The following is a 23498-nucleotide window of genomic DNA, read 5'->3' as shown; positions in this document are numbered from 1 at the left end:
TTCCAGTTAAGGGGTCAATGACATCATCTTTTTAGTCGTTTATTTAAAAATATTTAAAAACGTGAAAATAAAATCTTATTTAGTAGTCTGGCATAGTCTTTTATTATTATTATTTCTATTCAAATCAAAGTCACTTGATGCAGACAACATTCTGAATTTTACAATTAAAAATAAATGGAAATGATATTATAAAAAAGAACACTTGCAGACACTCATGACTATGCATCAAGATCAGTAAGTCCTTAAACTATTAGATAATTCAATTTTTTTTCCACGAAAAGGCTCAGGTTTTAAAATGTAATGTGGTGCATCTCCCAAGAAACTTAAAGGGTTAACTGTTTTTTTTTTTTTTTTCTAGGCTTGATCGTGTTTATGGCATCTAACATGTCTAACAGTCTAACATGTGTTAATGCTTTGTTTAAAAAAAAATAAAGCATTGTTTTTCCCATAATTTACCTACACCTACACTATTCTACGCTCTGTCCCTTCTCCGATGAATGCTCTGATGATTTCCTGGTTTTATGAAATACGCGATGGGCTCAGATTGGTTAGCTGGCCCACTGTGTTGTGATTCGCTATACCACCTAGTGCAGTCCAGAAACGTCACGCCCCTCTCTTCAGAATGTGCCCCAGTTGTTGTCTCATACTTTTAGATACGCTGATATTTGTAAATGCTACTGCTAATGTTCGTTTTTAATATAGTTTCATCTTGATTAAAGCTTTAATATAGCAGAATACACGATTGCATTATAGCATTTTTGTAAAGTAATGTTTAATTTTTAACAGTAAGAAGTGTTTGCCAGCAAGTATTACTTGCTACCACTGCAACCGCGTACATGTCCATGTTTAACGCTTCTCGTAGCTATGTAAAAAATATCTATCTTAAGTGTATAACAAATTGTATAATTGGAACAGTTTATTGAAGGAGCTGACAAGTGGATGATCTGACCGAGGAACAGTATTAAGAACCACTGCTTTAGAACATTGATTGTGAAACTTGTGAATCCATTAGAATCGTTAGAAGACAGAATCGTGATTCATATATGAATAGATTTTTTCGTGCACCCTTAGTTTTGACGGCATGGCAACAACTCTTCCTCTTCTCTAAAGCAGCGCAACATGGCCTCACCACCTTTGTTGAATGTTCCCGGTGGTGGTGTTTATGATGTCACTAACCCGGGAAATAGCTCGCTGTAGTCCCTACCAGCCATAACTGTTGGCATTAAACTGCCATAATTTTAAAAGACAATATCTCCATTTGCATCATAACTTTGCAGATATTGTTTATGCTCTAACAGCAACATTACATGCTAAGTGACATCACAATCAGCCACCCCTTTAATATTTGTGAATTAGTTCATTATAGATATATAAAGACATTTTTAATGTAGAAAAATACACATTTAAAATAAATGTATTTAAAAAATGTTAAATCATTTTTGACGATGGTTTTAAAAATATAAATATAATATAAAACATATGAATTGTGGACTTTGCACTAGGGATGGGCGATATGGGCTTAAAAATGTATCACAATATTTCTGGTATTTATTGCGATAACGACATCAATGACGATAATTCAAGGAATCCTGTTTCTTTAGAGAAAAGTATTATCTTTCCCGTTTTTACCCAAAACAGGGTGTTGTGAGCATTATTGAGTACACACGTAATGTAATGACTGCTTAATTCATACTGAAATACGGAGGGCGCCCTTATGCAGAAACTCCACAAATGCTAGCAGAAGTAATACAACTGATGACGCTCCAGGAAATCCCTAATATGGACAAAGGTATCCAGTTATCGCTGAATAAAACGCACAATGGAGATAGAGAAACTTTAACTGATGAAACTTGAAGACAATAAACATACTATTGCACAAATATATGGTTTATCTGTGTTCTTCAAACAATTTTGGGTATTTTTATAAGGAAAGTATGTTTATAATGCAATGCTAATCGACATAGCCTTTATTACTGTCTAGAATACTATCATTCTGTAATATGAATCCACATCTGGTCACAAAAAGAAGTATTTCAAACACTCGACTATGTTATTAAGTTAATTTGGAGAAAAAGCATGTCAATAAATTATATCTTTGTTGGACACCAGGTTTGTAAACAGTCATTTTTTAGGTTGATTTTTTTGTGCACAGTACAGCCTTAACTAAACCAGCTCCAGATTGTCATTTAGTGATAAACTCCTCAATTTCACGTCCGCCTTCCGCAATGTTCTCCACACGGTCGCACACAGGAATATGTCAACAACTAGACTTTATCGTTATTATCGCGGGAAGGCTAATTCTTATCGTGGGGAAAATGTTTACCGGTATATCGCAAACGATAAGATATCGCCCATCCCTACTTTGCACATGTGTGTTCAAACTGGAATCAACTAGTTTTTCCTTTTCTTTATCATGGACAGTTATACAATGGACAGTTGTCATTGACCCCAATACGGATTAGTTGACTTTTAGTTCAGTAGTTGCTTTTGAAAGTATCTAAACATGAAATATGTAGGGATAATTGCCATCCTTAATCAGAATCAGAATCAGAATGAGCTTTATTGGCCAGGTATGTTTACACATAGAAGGAATTTGTTGTAGTGACAGAAGCTCCACAGTGCAACAGAAAGACAGCAACAGGACAGGAACAGATAATAAAAGAATAACAACAAATATCCAAATAGGCAATGTACAAAGCAGCAAAAACACAATATATAATATAGACAACTATGTATGTACAGGTCAAGTATGTGCAAATAGAAATGAGAAATAAAAATAAAATAAGTGAGTGTGGTGAATGGATAGTGTATTATAGTTGTGTGTTCCACGTTTATTGTCAAGTGGATTGCCTGAGGGAAGAAATTGTTCCTGTGTCTGGTCATTCTGGTGCTCAGAGCTCTGTAGCGTCGACCAGATGGTAACAGTTCAAAGAGGGAGTGTGCTGGATGTGAGGGGTCCAGAGTGATTTTACCAGCCCTTTTGCTCACTCTGGATAAGTACAGTTCTCGGAGAGTGGGGAGGGTTGTACCAATAATTCACTCAGCAGTCCGGACTACCCTCCGTAGTCTTCTGAGGCCAGATTTGGTAGCTGAGCTGAACCAGACAGTTATTGAAGTGCAGAGGATGGATTCAATGATGGCAGAGTAGAACTGTTTCAGCAGCTCCTGTGGCAGGTTGAACTTCCTCAGCTGGCGAAGAAAGTTAAGGAACCTCTGCTGGGCCTTTCTGACAATGTAGTCTATGTGAATATCCCACTTCAGGTCCTGGGAGATGGTGGTGCCCAGGAATCTGAATGACTCCACTGCAGTCACAGTGCTGTTCATGATGATTTTTTAAGCGTGTTAAGCTCCAGGTTGTTAAGACTGCACCAGATAGCCAGCTCCTTAACCTCCTGTCTGTAAGCAGACTCGTCACTGCCCTGGATAAGGCCGATCAGTGTGGTGTCATCTGTGAACTTCAGGAGCTTGACAGAGGGGTCTTTAGATGTGCAGTCGTTGGTGTAGAGGGAGAAGAGCAGTGGGGAGAGAACGCAGCCCTGAGGAGCTCCAGTGCTGATGGTACGAGTGCCGGATGTGAATTTACCAAGCTTTACTAGCTGCTGTCTGTCTGTCAGGAAGCTGTTGATCCACTGACAGACGGAGGTGGGGACGGAGAGCTGGGTTAGTTTATTTTGAAGGGTTTCCGTGATGATGGTGTTAAAAGCGGAGCTGAAGTCCACAAACAGGATCCTCACATAAGTCCCTGGTCTGTCCAGATGCTGCAGGGTGAATGATGATGACTGTACTTATCCCCAGAGAAAATAGTTGTGTGTTTTTAACTTAGCAGAAGCAAATGTATGTAATAATGTCACACAACACTTTCATCATTTCAACAAAGATAACTGTATTAGTTATTTAGGGTTTTATATTTGTTTATGCGTTTTGACTGCTTCCACCTGTCTATAATTATGTTTCTCTTCTCATATCTGTATTTACTGCCCTTGTCCTGGAAGTGTAAAGACACTTTAGAGCGTCAATTATGCAAAGGCTCAGAATTGAATTCCACCATGGTAATCAGTCACCTGATCGTATGTACACTTCCACCCACAGCGCTGACATTCATGAGTTTGTTTGAGTTACTGTTAGTGTCTTTGCTGCATTAGCACGATTGAGAGGCACGTCTAGCACGGACATTTCTCTTCCTTTAGAGTCGGTGGCACTGTATCCAAGTGTCTATTAGTCACAGTTGCCATTTGGTTTTGCATACTTAAACGCGTAATAAATGCGACATAACAACATAAATAAAAGTTGCGGTGCCATTTTGAATACCCTTTTGTTTTTGTCTACTAATAATGATTTCTTGTCAGTGCGGTGTGCAATTTTATCTGTTAATTGGTAATCTGTTGCTGAGGTAGCCATTCATTTAGTGAATGGATTTAGTCAAAGTTAAGATAGGGCATGGCAGCAGTCAGTGTGACTGGTCAACATTATGTGAACACACTTGCCCAGCAAATGGTTCTGCTTTCACGGTATTGACTCAAGTTGGTTAACAATCTGTGGATGATCAATGGCTGTAAAAGTTATTTTAGAAGAATGTAGAATTAACAAATATAGGTCTTTTCGATATGTACAGACCAGGAATGTGTTTCCTAAAGCATTGTAAGTTTAAGGAGATTGTATTGGTGCCAATGATTTCCAAAATCACATCGGTAAAACAGAAAAACTTATCAGCAAATGCCGATATTAAAAAAATTGACAAATACCTGCCGATATATCATGATTTACTTGCCCTCAAGCCATCCTAGGTGTATATGACTTTCTTATTTCAGACAGATACAATCGGAGTTATATTAAAAAATGTCCTGTCTCTTCCGAGCTTTATAATGGCAGTGAATGGGTGTTGAGATTGTCCAGCATATTCTCACACATATTCTTATGCTACGCCTACGTCCTATGCCATCCACTGGATGCCACTCACTTGCGAGTTACTCAGTTAGCGGACCTATCCCTTTAAGAGCACTAAAATGACATTTATTAAAGCCAGTTTGAATTTTGAAATTTGAAAGCTGAGGCTTACTGTATATCAAAAGTAAAAAAGCACAAAGTGGCAATTATTGGATGGCAAGTGCAACAAAGAGTGTTTATTTAAGTTTTGTTCACATATCAACTGAAAACAGCTTAGACTAAAATATTTCTATTTTCCACAGAGCTGACACGTTACTTGTACTTTGTCCATGTTATCTCCAAAACCATTTTGCCCCAAAAAATTCAATTTTCTTTTTCTTTTCTTTTTTTTTGCCATTTCCACTGAAAATTTCCAGTTGCCAAAATTTCAGTGCATCACTACTGAAAAGCATTTTATCACTCAAAAAATTACGTTTTAGTCAAACATGTTTTTTTGCTTGTGGATCATTTTGCATTTATTCAATTGCTGATACCTGGTTGGCTGAAATGTCTTTGGAGAGCGGCATTGTAGATGGAGGGTGTGTTGTTTGAAATAAGGAAAGTGGTGGAAATTAGCAAACTAGCTCAGCAAAAAATTCAACAAACTTGGTACGAACAGGCCTTTGGTGCTCTTGTGTGATGTATTTGTTAATATTAGCATGCATCATCTGTAAGGCCTGTGTAACGCTAGCATATTTGAAAGTGCAGTGCCAGGCTTTGGCTGTGCTATCTGTGTGTTGTTGTGAGTCAAGCCAAGGACCTCGGGGGTAGGATGAAGGTCAGCCAGCGTGGTTGAATGAGCCGCCCCAGCAGAGGAGATCCTTTTCTCTCCTTGCGCTCCTCCCATGAAAATATCAGCATCATGTTAAGCACTGTCACCAGGCCTCTGTGCTCCTACACAAGGGACACTTTGTACTTTTCTCCTGGGTGTGTGTGTGTGTGTGTGTGTGAATTTGTATGTGTGTGAGGAGTTTTTGGGGACAGGAGGAGGTCAGTGTGTATGATGGGAGGGTCACTGTGTGACCACAGCATGTTGAGAAACTATTTACTTCTACTGTACAAAGTAGTGGGAAAGAATGGGAACAGGAGGTCATTTCATTATAATCAGGAAGACAAAGCAGAACATTTAGCCCCATTAACGCAGGAAGGAACGGTTGCTTACAACACATTTCCATCTTTTAATCAACGGTTTAGCAGATCTCTGTGAGGAATCCTTGCCATAGTTTGTAGTATAGCTGGATTATTTACATTAGTCTTCAATGTTTGCTGTATGTCTTTGCCATTTATCACAAGCCTTAACAACACATTAAAAATACTCTCCTTTCTTTTAGATTATAAACTAGGTATTTCTGGGCAAGTTGGTCTTGGATATTAGTATGGATATTAATAAATTGTGGTTGTTAAGAGAGGATCATAGAATGTAAAAAGAGTAGTTTTGGTTCACACAGAAAATAATAGAAATTTAGCCCTATGTTTATAAAAAACAAACAAAATATGTGTTGACAGCCATGAACTTACATTAGTCTATGGGGCAATAATAATGGAGTGAGTCATTTCTGTAAACAAGCTCTTTTGTTTGTTTTTCTGAGAGTCAAAATTATTTTCTGTGCTAATCGCTACAGTTTAACTTGTATTTTATTCACTGTATTGCTTCAAGGTTTTGATATGCTTTGGCCTTGTCAAAGGTGCTTGACTAGTTGACCATGTAATGTTTAGACTCCATGAGCACCAAAACACTTTTTCTTATTTTTTATTCATTTTCATGGAGGAAAACGTGAGAAAATACAAGATGAGTGTCACGGTGCACACACGAGGGAGGAACCAGGAACACGCAGACGAGGATATAAACTCAAAGAACAGACTTTACTTAAGACATCAGGACAAGGCAAGGCAGACACGGACATCACACACCGGGGTTAACGAGTAGACCAGACGAATTGTAACTCAACAGACAGGACTAATATACACAGGTAAATCATAGCTAATGAGACAAACAAGGCTGGACAAGAATTAAACTAATGATATGACAGGAAACAAACCAAATATGGACACAAGGGGCAGGAACACATGACACACACACACGACAGTTCCCTGACAATGAGCTTGTATTTTTTCTTTAAAATGGGAATTCCTTCTTTATTGGAACAGATTTGGAAAATGTATCATTACATCACTTGCTAACCAATGGACCCTCTGCAGTGAATGGGTGCCGTCAGAATGAGAGACCAAACAGCTGATAAAAACATCACAATAATCCACACCACTCCAGTCCATAAGTTAATGACTTGTGAAGTGAAAATCTGCATGCTTGTAATAAACAAATCCATCATTACAATGTTTTGACTTTAAACCGTTCTAGCCTTAATCCATACTAATGCTTCCTCCAGTGAATAAGTCCATCCTTGTTGTCTTCTCACATCAAAACCCACCAATGTATTTGTTTAGAAATGTTTTAGACTGTTTTTGTTGGTAAACTGTGCTTAATGTGTGCATATTTCTCTCCCGATTCAGATGAGACAAATTGTTCTTTGGAGAATGAGTAGGAGACTTATATTTAAAAAATACAGGTTTACAGTCACTTTACAGTTCATAGCAATTTTATGTAATATATTCCTAAGAATTATTATGATCTATTTTATTCATATTCATATGACCTACTCATGCCCCACTGATGGTGATGTTTAGGGCTGCAGGTCATGCTGAGGTTTTTTTTTTTTTTTTTTTTTTACAAATCATGCATTTCCTTCCTATACAGTTCCAATACATGTATGGCTATTTAGTGGAATTATATGTTTGATTTTTTTTTTTTTTATTTGTATATGTAAAATAAGATTCTTTGTGGACAATACAACAATCAAAATGTATGATAAATCCTGATGCTAGAGAGAAAATGACTCACAAAATACTTTATTTAAAAACCTGTATATTGTTTAACAATTTTTTTCCCCCTAAACGGCTACAAGGAAGTGTTAAAATCGGCAATGATAAATTCCCAATAAAATGTGTCATGTACCACCTCGTTCCTTCATAAATCCTTTCAACGTGACCTTTGTTGTCAGTCAATTTTTTTTTAGGAAGAGCGAGGGCTGATGACACGTGCTCTTATCTCTAATAGGCTGAAGCGGATCTGTGTGTAGATTTCTCAGAAAGCTGCAGTGTTGTCCAGGCTAATTTATCCTGCAGTGTGGACACTGCATCCAGGCATTTCCCCTTTCCTCTGTGACTCATTAAACCAGCGCACCATCCCTGCTGGTTCTGCGTCTGAGTATGCCTGTGATCTGAGACTTACTGATGGTTTGCAGCCGTCCCGGCAGTCCGAGAGGAATTAAATTGAATCAGACCACAAGAATTACAACTGGGTGTCGTTAATACCGCGCCATAGATAGGTCCTATTTATAGAGCAATTCATACAGTCGTAAATCTATTTTTAAGCTGTGCACGTGCACACGCTCACTCGCTCTCGTACAGATTAATAGTACATTGATGCAGAAGGCGTGTTTGGATTCGGGGCTGATGACTCAGAAATGTCGTTTCAAGTCTTATGTTAGCGTGCATGTTTCCCATGATCGCTTCACGCCTTGTTTGCTGCTTTGTTTTGTCTATACATATGTGCGTATTTGCATGCGTATGTGTTCGTGCCAGCTGAACAATGTTTTTGAGGGGGTGTGTGTGCGATTTTAATGCATTAGTCTTTTTTAAAAGGGATAGTTCACCTAAAAATAAAAATTCTGTCATTATATTCATTCATGAGTCAAAGTCCATAAGAAAAGTGACAATGTATTACATTTCATGAGCAAAGCATTCTTTTGCTATACTGGAAAATATAATGCGAAATATTAAACTACATTTCCATGTAGGGATGGGTATCGTTAAGGTTTTAACGGTATTACTACTCTTACCGATACTGCTTATCGATCCGGTACTTTAACGGTATTCTTATCGGTACTTTTTGTTTTACTTTGTTTCTTTGTTCATATTCTTACAGTCTCTTATCTTATGTATATAAAACACTAAAAATGCCTGCACTTCATCAATTTGTAAATGCACCAGTGCGCAGGTATTTTAGGTTTTAGTGTTTTATATACATAAGATAAGATACAGTAACAACATGAACAAAGAAACAAAGTAAAACAAACTGACAAATACAATAAAACAAACACACAAACGAAATGAAATAAACAGTGCTTTCATTTTTCCATGAAGGTCTACTAATATTAATATTCAGGTAAGTAATAGTTACAAAAGTAATCAAATGTAAATGAGCACTGCATAGTTTTCACTGTATGTACTGATAGATGTATGTTTATTAAAGCTATAACGTTGTTCAGATTAAGAGCTGTGGGTGATTTTCTCTTTGCATTTTGTTCTGTGATTAACATTGATGGCTCAAGCTCCAGTCTGACACTTTAAAGTACTTAATTAAGACAATATACTGACACACATCGGATTTTCTCCCAACTGTTCTCGTCCACTTAAAACATAAAAGTGAAGACTCTCATAACCGGCCATTTGACACATTGTGTGTGTATTTTTTGGCATATTTTAGTGTGTTATTTCGACGCGCCCAAAGCTCAAAGTGTACTTTGCTTGTCCGTTTTGGAGCACGCCGCCGCGCAGGCACACGCGCGCACACATATTTCAGCCTGGGGAACAGCAGATTGTACTTTCAACGTTTTACTATCAAATATGTCCTGCAATGTAGCAACAGTAAAGACGGCATTTTATAACAATCACTGATTGAGCTGATTCAGATGTTAAGTTTTGATTCGGAGGAACGAATCCGCGCCGCTATGAAGGGAGTTGTGCTAAGAAATGCGGCTATAATCCTTGGAAGCCAAAATCGAAAAAAAAAAAAAATACTTAGCTTAATATAACAGCCACAGGCCTAAAGTGTGAGCAGATGTTTGAATAGTTGGTTCTCTCTTCTATCATAATTAAACAGGACTTTCATGTTGCGTGTGCTGAAGCTCCTGGCGTGAGCGCGATCTCGCTTCTGAATTGCGCATAGCAAAAATGCATCATAGACAAATGTTTGAATATTATTGCACATAAAAACAGCTGGCGACATATATATATATATATATAGAGAGAGAGAGAAAGAGCGAAACAATAAATGTATGTGTGTTTTCTTAACTTCTCCAATACCGACAGAAGTACCGATAACGTCAGAGCTTATCGATACTCCGGTCTTTCATAATTTAGCCCCGAGACCGATTTAATACCGAGTTTCGGTACCCATCCCTATTTCCATGTATGGAAAAATAGTGCTTATTTTTTCATACTCTCTGAATGGACCATGTCTGGCTATGATACATAATTACAAATAAAAATATATAGCACTGAAGAAAAAACTGCACTACATTTTTATATCTCTTACTCTTTCATTGGTTTACATAAAACTAAACACATATTCATAAACTTTTATCTCACTTTTTATAAATGAATATTGTATCACATTATCAAATATGATCACATAGACTGTACATATTATATATATTACTGAATATAAAATTACAAACATTATGGTATATAAGTAAATATGTTTTTCAATATATGAAAAGTGGCAATTCAGATGTCTTATTAAATATATTGTAACATATTAACATCATTACTGTGTAAGGAAATCCATTTTATTTGCATAAGGGTTGAGTCAATGAATTATTTTTTTGATCCGGTTCACAAAATCTGTCTAAATGATTCTATCATGAACTGGACTGATCCAGTTCTTCTGTTCTTCCAGCAATATGAACAATGTAAGTGTGAGTAAATATTGACAGAATTCCCATTTTGGGTGAACAATCTCTCTTTAGTATGTTTTTTCACAGGTAATCTTTTTTTTTTTTTTTTCTCCACAAGAGGAAACTGGTGAGGGAGTAGGTCAGACTCTGGCGTGTGAGTCATGGGTTATCCAGTACCTGTTTTATTCTGAGATAATGATGTTAGAGAAGGACCAGTATCAACACATGTCTGTTGAGCTTTGAATATTGTATCGGACAGTGGGGGGCTGGGAAGCACAGATTTAGAGTCCAATTTCATGTTTAAAATAATAATAAAAACAATTATACTATTTGTCCTGGTTCCGATCCCCTCCAGCCAGAAGACTGTCCTAACCATCTGTTTTGTGTTGGTTTACTTTGGGGAACTTCCTATCTCTTCCTGTCTAGTATTTCATTGTGACAGACTTTGTGGCCATAGGTCATGAGTACACATTGGCTGGAGACTAGTGAGACAGATCTTAAATCTAAATCTGATCAGTTTCACATTATCATCTATGGGACACTTTTTTAACAATAAAATGTGATAAAATGTCCCATATTTAAGCTCAGATTCAGCAATGACAGCTGGTCACACACAGGGCACTTCATTCTGTATTCTGCATTTCTCAAGTTCAAGGCAGTTCAGAAAGTCAAACATACTATTGAAAAATGCCTGGGTCATTATGTTTATTAAAAACTATTTGGGACAAATATTATGTAATTTAATGAAAAACCATGTGATTGGTACTCTATGAGAGACGTGACACTTGTCCAGTACGAGAGCCCTTTCTCATGAGCAGTAGGAGCTGTCACACTGTAGGACTGTGACCCAAATTTTCTGACACCGCAAAGAGCATTCATTCGCCATCTGTGAACATGACCCACTAGGCGATCAAATGTCCTAGACAACAAAAATCCTTTAGGATCCCAAAATTGTGGCCAAAACCATACAGTGTGCACCGGGTTTTGCAAGCCATATCTAGACACCCCAGTATCATAGAGATTTGTGCACAGGCAAGCACCACTCTCATTTTCTTTAGACAATGTTATAAAAAAATCTATTTGGAGTGGCTGACTTTTTTCATATTAGATGAAGATGTGGTTACTGCAGTGTAACAGTGAATACTGTCTGAAAACTTTGTCATGAACCAGTTAGATTTAATTTAATTTATATATTTTATTTTATTTTATTTGTTTATTGTTCATTTATATTTTAAAATACCAGTGTTGTTACTGTTAACAAACTATTAAACAATTAAAGTTGGCTGAAATAAAGGTGAAATAAAATTACAAATAAATATATAATGTAAATATTATATGGAAAAACAAATATAATTTTTTAAAAATATATAAAAACATTTAAATGTTGTCTTGACAAATAACTGAAATAAATTTTGTGTTGAATTAAAGCTAAATAGAAATAAAAAGCTGCATTTTCCTAACTAATGAAAAATTACAAAAGCACAAAACAGAAAGAATAAAACTTAAAATTAAAACTTCAGAGAAAAATGAAAATGAAAACTGAAAATATAAAAATAAAAGCTAATTCAAAATATTGATGCTATAATAGTGTATAAATAATAATGGCTTTTATATTATTTATTGTTTATTTATATTAGTATTTATGTTATGTATTTAATAGGGATGCACTGAAATAAAAATTCTTGGCCGAAGCCAAACAAAATGAAACACTGGGCCGAAGGCTGAAAACTGAACTCGGTTTTTCCGTGTATTTTAACCATTTTTTTTCACCATTGCATACATTAAATAGCCAAAATGTGCTTTTTTTGTCTTGCTTTTCAAAGAAAAAAAAAAAAAAAAAAACTAAACACTTAGAATGAAAATGTATTCAGTCTTTTTGCTTGTTCCGTTAATAATTTCCATTGCGAACATTCGGTATATCCCTAGTATTTAAGTAATAAAAACTAAAATAACACTGCAAGACACAAATTTATTCTTAAAATGTCTTTGTTTTTGGGAAGATGAATTAGAGCAAGGAAACAGAGATAATGTAATACAGGAAATAAAAGCAAAAGAAGACAAAAGTAAAGCGTGTGAAAGCTCATGTTATATCACCTGCCACCTGCCACCTTTTTTACTTCCTGAGGGAATAAAGTCATATTTCTCTTTCTTTCTCTCACTTTCGCTGTCTTTCAATCTCTCTGCTCTTTGCATCCATCTTCTGAACCTATGAGTTGGTGTCCTCTCTCTGAAACCAATTAGCACACAAAATCCACGAGGCCCAAACAAACACGCTCACACATACACAATAGAATCTCCTGTTTCCTCCAGCCAACACCCTCCCTCAGGGCTCTCCTCGCTCTCGAACACAACAGACATCAGCTGCTGTGTGACAGAGTGTGTGTCTGTGTGTGTGAGCTGGCAAAACTGAATTACATTTCTCAGTTCAGACCTTTTATTAATTACAAATCATGTTAGCAGCTTAAATGAATTATGTGGGAAATGTTTTCCACAATGCACTGACCACAGCGCTCAAAAATGCCTGCTTGTATTCTCACGGGAAGTATTGCTAGTTTCTTGCCTTTTCTCAGTCTTTCTGTTTGCAATTTGCTGCTCATAGTTCATATTTACCAGATGGTGTCATGTTTGGTTGGCGTAGATTATATAATAAGTCAAAATACCAGTGTTGTTATTGTTAATTAAAACTAACACTATTAAAAACATTTTTCGATTGAGATAAAGCTGAAATAAAATATAAATATTAGATGGAAACAATTTCCTTGGAAAATAACTAAAATAAGTTTGTTAACTATAACTAAAGCTAAATAAAAATATCTAAAAAAAAACAACAACTAATAATTACATTAAAATAATTACAATAGCACATAACAAAATGACTAAAACCTAAACTTAAAATGGGAACTGAAAATTAAAAGCAAATTTAACACATTACTACAATAGTATACAAATAATAATATTTTTATTTAATAAGAATATTATTTATTTCTATTATGCAGGTGCATATAAGTAATAGAAAATAAAATAACATTGCCAAATACACATATATTTCTAAAATGTCCAGGTTTAGGCTATTTTTGGCTTGCATTAGTCACCTGATTTATTGTTTTGACAGTCTACAGTCATGGCCAAAAATATTGGCACCCTTGGTAAATATGATCAAAGAAGGCTATGAAAATTAAACTGCATCGTTAATCCTTTTGATCTTTTATTTAATAAAATCACAAACATCTACCCTTTCAGTGGATAATAAGAATTTAAAATGGGAGGAAATATCATGATGAAATAAATGTTTTTCTCTAATACACATTGGCCACAACGGCACCCTTTTATTCAATACTTTTTGAAACCTCCATTTGTCAGTTTACCAGCTCTAAATTTTCTCCTATAATGCCTGATGAGGCTAGAGAACACCTGACAAGAGATCAGAGACCATTCCTTCATCCAGAATCACTCCAGATCCTTCAGATTCACAGCTCCATGACGGTGCTTCTCCTCTTCAGTTCACCTCACTCATTTTCAGGGTTCAGGTCAGAGGACTGGAATGGCCAGCAGAAGCTTGGTTTTGTGCTCAGTGACCCATTTTTGTGTTGTTTTTGAGGTTTGTGTTTGGATTATGATCCGGTTGGAAGATCCAAACATGGCCCATTATAAGATTTCTAATAGAATCAGTCATTTATTGATTTTTTTATCTGTTGGTATTTGATCGAATCCATGATGCCATGTGTCTAAACAAGATGTCCAGGACCTCCAGCAGAAATATAGGCCCACAACATAAAAAATACCGCAGTATATTTCATTGTACACATGGGGTACTTTTTATCCCTCATGATCATATTTACCAAGGGTGCCGATATTTTTGGCCATGACTGTACACTGTAAAAAAAAAAAGAAAAAAAAGTTGAGCAAACTTAAAAGTTTAAAGCAACCAGCTTCAGCAGATTTTTGAGTTTTCTCAACTTGTTGTTGTATAAACTTAATACAACAAGTTGAGAAAACTCAAAAATCTGCTGAAGTTGACTTTACCGTGCTGTAAAAAATCAATAGTTGAGAGAACTTAAACATTTAAGGCAACCAACTTTAGCAGATTTTTGAGTTTTTTTCAACTTGTTTTAGGTTTAGAAAACTTAAAAGTTGAGAGAACTCAAAAATAAGTTTCTAAGTAAAAAATAAGTAATTCTTTTTTTTTTTTTTACATTGTAGAGAATTTTATTTGATTTGTTTATTACATAGTAGTTAATAAGCACATATTGCCAAGTACTCCACAACATATATTACTGGGAAATATTTAACCCTCTGGTGCTACTCGCGTGGCAGTCAAAAATGATAAAAAATCTCCATGAAATGAATGTACTATATTTTAATTTGATTACATTCTTTATTTTATATTTTGTATTTTTAAGGGGGAAAAATTACACTAAATTAAATCTTATGGTACTAAATTATATATTTATATTATGGAATAATTATGATCAATTTATTACCTGTTTCTAAAGTTTTTTATTTTTTATTTATTTTTTTTATTATAGAAGTTTATTATTGTGAAAAATACCCAAAAATACTATTTAAACTTTTTCTGTGTGAAATGCAAAGCCATAATTCTGAAAAAGTTGTGTTCCAAATTTGAGGTTGATATCTCAAAAAATGAGCTTTCAGTTAGATTTTGTTTGGGCACATGTTTCCATCAGCTGAAATTTGTTTCCTGTTCATTTCCAGTCCAGGCATTTTTTGACTGTAAGCAGAACAAGTGTGACTATTTTTGCCGGACCATTTAACAAACCTTTACAAAGTTTTGCACCATTCCGATAAAGTAAAAATTTCTAAAAAACAAAACATGCATTTTTCAGTCAGAAATGACAAAATATATAACCATTTCAAATGAAGTATGCAACATCTGGTCATGTGACCTACTGTAGCAGTTGGTCATCTGGGTATCAGAATTCGTATTTGCATACTTTGCACAGTCTGCTGTGTATAGTGCAAAAATAGTAGTATTGCAGTATGCATCTATACAGTACTACTGTTTTCCAGAGCAGGGGATGCTGGGAGGTGTAGTCTGCAGTGTGCTTTCAGTCTGAGGTGAATGTGATACTCTCTTCTGTGCTTCTGTAATGAATAATTACTGTCTCCGGCACGGCATTGACCGCATGCTAACAAGGCCAATGATACGTCCGCCCAGAATCCACTGTGGATATGAGGAATGTTTCAGCTGCTGATACTAGATGATTTACATTTTGTTCACAGCTCAGTGTTGGATCATTTCATCCAAAAGTTGTTGGACCCTCTCAGTTTATATAGATAGAGTGAGTGGGGAAAGCTAATGTGAACCTAAGCTCCACTGCAGTTGGAGGGGGATTATGGGATGGGTGTGGTACCATGGCAACTACTTTTAGAAAGGCCTAACGTAAGGAAATACTTCAGATACTGAATGCACAAATGTAAATGATCAAATATGACTAATGAATTGTTCATAAAGTCTTTTCAAAGGTATTCAAAAAAAGTTAATGCGATCTTCATGTAATTCTCATTTTCTCTGGTCTCTGTTGATGTGCTTAGCAGAACATTAGGAAATAAACTCAACTTCTGAATAAATATACCGTGATGGTGTCATGGTGAAACCGTCGCCCTTCCTCCTAAAACCCCCTCTGGCCTCTTTCAGTTGTTTTGGTCAACATTTTCACCACACAGGCTTATCTAGTGACCAGCAGGCCGGGGTTTCTCTGACTCTGCTCTTTGCTATCATGGAAGTTGTTTTATTTTGTGCCATATGCAGGATAAGAGATTCCAGAGAGGTGTTACACTCATGTTGCTCCAGCCGTTCATACAGTCTTGTATGTAGAAACATTCAAGTAAAGCTACAAGTTAGTTTATAACTCAGTACTTGATTTACTTGCACTATTTGTACATCTATAGCTGAAACTTCATGACCCTTAAATGTAAACTATGCTTTGTTTTATCCCTTGTGAAATAAAAATGCAAATGTTTCTGATTAAAGAAAGGTTTACTCGTGGTGGCCGAGCTCGTTAGGCTGAAATATATGAAATATGAGGGTGGGAAGTGGCAGTGTCGTCTCACACGCTCTGGCAGAAGAATAAAGAATATGAATGGTGCGCATTGTTGCTGTTGCTCATGTTGGTGAGGGGGTGGCGGTTGAGGGCGCGGGGGTGAGGTGGGACTTTTTTTGAATGAAGACAAAGCATGTGTTTCACTGAAACCACACTATCCATGAGGAATTAAAGATGGCATCCTGAATGACCATCATTTTGTGTGTTAGTCTCAGAAGACGATTGCAAAGTAACGGCAGATACCAAAGGTGGACAAAATAACAGAAAAATGTAGCAGTTCTGGTTTTGATTTATAAGTTAAATACCACAGAAAATCTTTTCAACCTGTATAGAAAACAATGTCGATTGGTTTTTGTGAGTGCAGCATCATAGGAATTCATTGTTCAAAAATGTGGGAACTCTGTAATAAAGTGAACGATCGCTCTTATCTACAAATACCTCAAATTCTTGTAGGAGGAAAACCTGGCGGAACTAGGTCTACAACTTCATGTTCTCCAGGACTTCTCAAATATATTCAGCGATTGATTGTTTTTGTAGATTGTTTGATTGTTGAGGTCTGGAAGGCATTTGACTTCATGCTGAAATGTGGGAGCGTGAAGTGAATAGTGTTTGCATCATAAGTTATAGGCCTATATTATATAGTAGTTTTTGTGGAGTGCGTAATGGCTGTTCTTCATCAACAGTACACATTCATATGACAATTTCATTATGACCAACTTACACTTTATGTGAGGTGACTTTAAGACCATTTTAAGACCATTTGTAGACTTTGTAGACTATTGAAGTACATGTTACTTGCCATTTCTTTGTTATTAATTGTGAAATTTACTTGTAGATTCTGACAGAAAATTGCCATTATACTAAATATTTTTCAGTGTACCATTATGCAACATGAACCTCACGACCATATTTGCCAGTTGGTAACACACATTGCAGATTCAATTAATCCTTTGTCTTTTTCTAATTTTATCTGAAATCCTAAATTTAGCAAAAGGGAAAAGATGACTCATCAGCCCATATTACTCTTTTCCAATGCTCAAGTGTCAAGGTTTTGCAGCCCTTGTACTGGGTAATGCATCTCTATGCGTTGTCGTTGGATACACATTGTTTCTGAATAGCAGTCCTGTCATAAATACCAGCTTTGACATGCATGCTGGGTCACAGAGGTGCTGATTCAATTCTCTGCTGATTTCTGAGGCTGGGCATTCAGCAATTATCTTATTGAAAGTCTGTCAATCCCTGATGCTGGTTGCCAGTTTGTCGGTGTCCACGTTCAGCCATGTTTTGCACGTGTTTTTTCCACTTTACTAAATAATTTAGCATTTTCTGTGAGTGATCCTTCTGCAATGTGGACATCAACTATTTGGTCTCTTTCAAACCGTTGGCTGTTGTTTTGGAAAGTCACACAACAAAATGTTAAATGTCAGACCTCTTTTATAGCTGTCAACATTAATCAAGCTAATGTGACTCACCTTTGCAGCTGCATTGGTAACTGAGATTTAATTACTTCAGGAATAAGCTCTTTTTCCTGCTGCGTTGCTGTTTGTTTGTCGATCCACTGTATGTTGAAAATGACTTAAAGGGATAGTTCACCCAAAAATGAATGATTTACTGACTCTCAGTTCATTCAAACCTGCATGCAACCTTTTTTTATGTAAAACACTAAAACAGATGTTTAGCAGAATGTTCATGCTGCTCTTTTCCATACAGTGTGAGTATTTGTAATTGAAAAGTATATTGTTTTTATTTTATTTTATTTTTTCTAAAAAACGACTGATCCTTGTTTGTCGACTGGGGTTGTGTAGATTGCTTTGAAGCTGCCTAAATATGCATTTTGGACCATCAAAATGGTCTACGTTGAACCACTTGCATTAGATACTTTAAAAACTATTTCTTAAATGTTTCTTGTCTCGTTACACTATTGTGCCTGGTCACAACATAAACTGAAAAATCACTGGAACAGTTAAAATATCCAAATTATGAATATTATTAAAGTAAATATTTCATCCTGTTCACCTCATATAAGTTAGAACCAGAAAGGCCTGTTAGGCTGGTTAAGTTGGTTAGCTAAAGGCTATCATACAGTCTTTTTTAGTGTACATGTCTGCATGAGTGCTGGGTGTCTGTGTTTTATCCCATGAAGGCTTGACTTGGATGTGAGTGTCAGTTATTTCCGTAATCTTGCTGAACATGTAGATGATAAGAGACTAGTTGTGGTGGAGTCTCATCATTTAGTTCTGTTTGACACTGAGAGATAAGATAAACAAACTAAAAAAAAAGAAATATAGGGAGATGCCTTGCTTGTTCCAGTGCATGAAGGGGAGAGTATGTGTATTTTCAACACGCATGAATTCAGACATTAAACCTCCAGATGCTCCTACAGAGTCATTGGCCGAAACAGGAAGCAGTTCAGATCTGTTTCAGAAACAGTGTCCTATCAGTCATTGCCCTGAGAGGAAATGACTTACACGTTTACTTGGAACTTTCCATCTTCCAGTTTTTTTTCTTCATTCTTTTTAGTGGTACAGTCAAATTTTCTTTGAGAATGTTTTATATACACAATCACAAAAGGTTTGGGATCAGTGAGGTATTTTTTTTTCTTTTGGTGAGTCTCTCATGCACACCAATGCTGCGTTGATTTGATGAGAAATACATCGAAAACAGTAATATTATGAAATATTATTACAATTTAAAGTAACTATTTCTTTCATTTTAATATATTTTATAATGTAATTTATTTTTGATGCAAAGCTGAGTTTTTAGCATTATTACTCAAGTCTTTAGTGTCACATGAAATCATTCTGTGTGGAAACGTTTTAGTGAAACTTTTTTTGTTTGTTTTTAAAAGAACAGCATTTATTTGAAACAGATTTTTCTAACAATGTAGAAGAGTTCACTACTGTCACTTTTGATTTCCGTGCTTAATAAAAGTATTTTTTTTCTAAAGTAAAATCAATAAACACAATCATTTTAAAAAACTTTTTTGAAAATATTTTTCAAGGTCATTTTATGTTACAATATCATGAATCATTCATTCCTGAATATTTTATCATATTTTATTTGATCATTTTTAAGTTTTTGGGGAGTCACACCACACAACATGTGAACTAACCTTTCCTTGTCATAAAAGGGTCAAATTACCTGAAATTTTAGACTGCTTGACACAGTCATGGGGGTCTGCAAGGGTTCACTCTATAATAAATGTAACTGTTTCGTGTGTTTTATTCTCCTTTCATAACATGACTTAGATTTGTCAAACAAAAAATGTTACATTTTAATTCAGAAAAAAATAGCTTGGTGCATTCTAGTCATAGTACTGAATTTACAAATTGCATTTTGATGTATTTTTGAATAAATCAATAGATCCAGAGAAAAATTGAGCATCATGTCGTTAACACTTATATGATGCTTATCATGGCCTTGTGCACTCCAGCATATAAAATTTCAGATGAATGTACAGTATAAAGCATTTCTTGACAGAATAGCAATGAACTGCAACTGCTTGGTAAAGACTCCTGGTTTGAACACGTTTGTCGAATGAGAGGAACTTAGTATCTTGTTATTTGTGACACTGAAACTCTGATGAAAACTGAGATATTGCCAGTTAGCAAACTGCATATCAGCTCAGTGCTGATTTCATAAAATTATTCTCAGCAATGCACATGTGCTTCATTTTACAGCCTTTTCTGGCCAAGAACCGCCCACTTAAACAGAAAGAGACCATCTGACCAGCATGTAAAGTGACCAAACACAATTCATTTTGCTTTTATAAATCTAAATCTAAAATGGATGAATCCACAATAATAATATATCCCTTTAAAAATGCAGATACAAACCTGCCAATCAGATCATAGCTTGAGATTTTGGCAAGTGTTGCGGTCATTGAACAGACTGTGGGCTGGGAGTAGTTCATATTCATCCTGACGATGGGCTCTCGGGTCATGTGAGTGTTTGGAAGGACATTGTGGAATTTGAGCTGGAGTCGCTGAAAGAAAGTCACAGTCGTGGCAGCGCATGGACAGCGTGCCAATCTCACGCCCTCATTACAGATGCAAGATGACACCGTGCCCCTGATTTAAGGATCAGTTTAGCAGTTCGATTAGCTTTTTTGTGAAATTTGGGTTTCTCAGTAACCCTCGGCCAGCTTTGATGGATGAATTACTGCAGCAGAAGGTCTCGAAGGCATTAGCTCACTGTTAAATATTGACTTGGATGTGAGTGTCAGTTATTTCCGTAATCAAATATTGACTTGGATGTGAGTGTCAGTTATTTCCGTAATCTTGCTGAACATGTAGATGATAAGAGACTAGTTGTGGTGGAGTCTCATCATTTAGTTCTGTTTGACACTGAGAGATAAGATAAACAAACTAAAAAAAAAGAAATATAGGGAGATGCCTTGCTTGTTCCAGTGCATGAAGGGGAGAGTATGTGTATTTTCAACACGCATGAATTCAGACATTAAACCTCCAGATGCTCCTACAGAGTCATTGGCCGAAACAGGAAGCAGTTCAGATCTGTTTCAGAAACAGTGTCCTATCAGTCATTGCCCTGAGAGGAAATGACTTACACGTTTACTTGGAACTTTCCATCTTCCAGTTTTTTTTCTTCATTCTTTTTAGTGGTACAGTCAAATTTTCTTTGAGAATGTTTTATATACACAATCACAAAAGGTTTGGGATCAGTGAGGTATTTTTTTTTCTTTTGGTGAGTCTCTCATGCACACCAATGCTGCGTTGATTTGATGAGAAATACATCGAAAACAGTAATATTATGAAATATTATTACAATTTAAAGTAACTATTTCTTTCATTTTAATATATTTTATAATGTAATTTATTTTTGATGCAAAGCTGAGTTTTTAGCATTATTACTCAAGTCTTTAGTGTCACATGAAATCATTCTGTGTGGAAACGTTTTAGTGAAACTTTTTTTGTTTGTTTTTAAAAGAACAGCATTTATTTGAAACAGATTTTTCTAACAATGTAGAAGAGTTCACTACTGTCACTTTTGATTTCCGTGCTTAATAAAAGTATTTTTTTTCTAAAGTAAAATCAATAAACACAATCATTTTAAAAAACTTTTTTGAAAATATTTTTCAAGGTCATTTTATGTTACAATATCATGAATCATTCATTCCTGAATATTTTATCATATTTTATTTGATCATTTTTAAGTTTTTGGGGAGTCACACCACACAACATGTGAACTAACCTTTCCTTGTCATAAAAGGGTCAAATTACCTGAAATTTTAGACTGCTTGACACAGTCATGGGGGTCTGCAAGGGTTCACTCTATAATAAATGTAACTGTTTCGTGTGTTTTATTCTCCTTTCATAACATGACTTAGATTTGTCAAACAAAAAATGTTACATTTTAATTCAGAAAAAAATAGCTTGGTGCATTCTAGTCATAGTACTGAATTTACAAATTGCATTTTGATGTATTTTTGAATAAATCAATAGATCCAGAGAAAAATTGAGCATCATGTCGTTAACACTTATATGATGCTTATCATGGCCTTGTGCACTCCAGCATATAAAATTTCAGATGAATGTACAGTATAAAGCATTTCTTGACAGAATAGCAATGAACTGCAACTGCTTGGTAAAGACTCCTGGTTTGAACACGTTTGTCGAATGAGAGGAACTTAGTATCTTGTTATTTGTGACACTGAAACTCTGATGAAAACTGAGATATTGCCAGTTAGCAAACTGCATATCAGCTCAGTGCTGATTTCATAAAATTATTCTCAGCAATGCACATGTGCTTCATTTTACAGCCTTTTCTGGCCAAGAACCGCCCACTTAAACAGAAAGAGACCATCTGACCAGCATGTAAAGTGACCAAACACAATTCATTTTGCTTTTATAAATCTAAATCTAAAATGGATGAATCCACAATAATAATATATCCCTTTAAAAATGCAGATACAAACCTGCCAATCAGATCATAGCTTGAGATTTTGGCAAGTGTTGCGGTCATTGAACAGACTGTGGGCTGGGAGTAGTTCATATTCATCCTGACGATGGGCTCTCGGGTCATGTGAGTGTTTGGAAGGACATTGTGGAATTTGAGCTGGAGTCGCTGAAAGAAAGTCACAGTCGTGGCAGCGCATGGACAGCGTGCCAATCTCACGCCCTCATTACAGATGCAAGATGACACCGTGCCCCTGATTTAAGGATCAGTTTAGCAGTTCGATTAGCTTTTTTGTGAAATTTGGGTTTCTCAGTAACCCTCGGCCAGCTTTGATGGATGAATTACTGCAGCAGAAGGTCTCGAAGGCATTAGCTCACTGTTAAATATTCTCGCTGCTCGACTGCACAGGTAGCCCATAGCCACTAACCTCACATGAGTAGAAGATCACAGTTCAGGTAGACAATACCTCAGTTACCAAACCGGTTTATCGCCTTATATCAGTACACAGTAAAAAGGCAATTTTTGAGGAAACCTTGAAAATTCAACACGATCTGAGATGTTGCATTCAGACAATTTTCTTAAAAATGTCCTAAGTAACACCTAAGTAATGTCTTTTGTTTGGTCAGTTTGAATTTGTTTGTTCAATGAATGTAAAATGCCTCATTGCAACTACAGATTTCTTGTTCAGCAAATTTCAATAACACTGTAAAAAATTATTATGGATTACGTTTTACAATAAAATACGATTGCAGTCTTTCTTCTTTAAAATGTAACATTGACAAATGACAACACAACAAACAAGTTTTTTTTGTGACAAAAAATTGTCTTGACTATTTGGGACAACATTTAGGGAATTTTT

General features: G+C 35.8%; 1 protein-coding gene across 2 annotated transcripts in view; it reads left to right on the top strand.

Moving 5' to 3' along the window:
• LOC306860117 (adenylate cyclase type 6-like) overlaps window positions 1–23498 on the top strand; it is a 63443-nt gene that overhangs the window by 6000 nt on the left and 33945 nt on the right. The gene's annotated exons all lie outside the window — the stretch shown is intronic.

This window comes from Barbus barbus, assembly GCF_936440315.1.
Source record: "Barbus barbus genome assembly, chromosome: 41".
NCBI classification, from domain to species: domain Eukaryota; kingdom Metazoa; phylum Chordata; class Actinopteri; order Cypriniformes; family Cyprinidae; genus Barbus; species Barbus barbus.
This window is presented reverse-complemented; position numbering and strand designations above follow the sequence as displayed.